Source organism: Myotis davidii, unplaced genomic scaffold, assembly GCF_000327345.1.
Source record: "Myotis davidii unplaced genomic scaffold, ASM32734v1 scaffold284, whole genome shotgun sequence".
NCBI lineage: Eukaryota > Metazoa > Chordata > Mammalia > Chiroptera > Vespertilionidae > Myotis > Myotis davidii.
In genome coordinates, this window is record NW_006295261.1 from 287,253 (window position 1) to 288,073 (window position 821).

Here is an 821-nt window from a genome sequence, read left to right on the forward strand (position 1 = left end):
AAAGAGAGAGATATCGATGTGAGAGAGACACATTGATTGGTTGCCTCCTGCACATGCCCTGACAGGGGCCCAGGCTGGGGAAGTGCCCGCAACCAAGGTACATGCCCTTGACCGGGATCGAACCCGGGACCTTCCAGTCCGCAGGCCGACGCTCTATCCACTGAGCCAAACCGGTTTTGGCCCCCAGTTATTCTTAAAGTGATAATCTAAATTCCATACTTTGGCCTCTAAAATCTTAGCTAATATGGTTCTACTAGTCTTTCTGATTTCTTCTTATGCCACTATTCCCATCATTCATGATGCCCTAAGTTACAATTATCTTTTTACAACTACTTCTAAAAACTTTTGCACTGGTTTAGCCTATTAGCTTCCTCTATCCAGTTCTTTCTTCTTGGCTTTCTGGCATTGGGGAAGCCTTCTCTCTCTTTAAAAGCAAACACTGTTTTTATTGATTTTGGAGAGAGAAAGCTAGAAGGAGAGAACGAGAGAAAAGGAAACACTGATAGGCTGCCTGATCGACTGCCTCCTGCACACCCCTTACTGAGGATCGAGCTCGCTACATGGGCATGCGCCCTGACCAGGAATCGAACCAAGGACCTCTTGGCACATGGGTTGATGCCCAATCAACTGAGCCACACTGGCCAGGACTAAAGGCCAGCTTTTTGACAGGTCAGAGTCTTTGCTTAGAGATGCTGGCCCAGAAAGGATTAGCTGGAAAGATGAAAAGGACCCAGGGAGGACTGAGAGAAATCAGAGGGAGGGAATGAGACCGGCCCCCATTTTCTGCCTTGGTCTGCTTCTTTGTAAGAAAGCAGAATTAG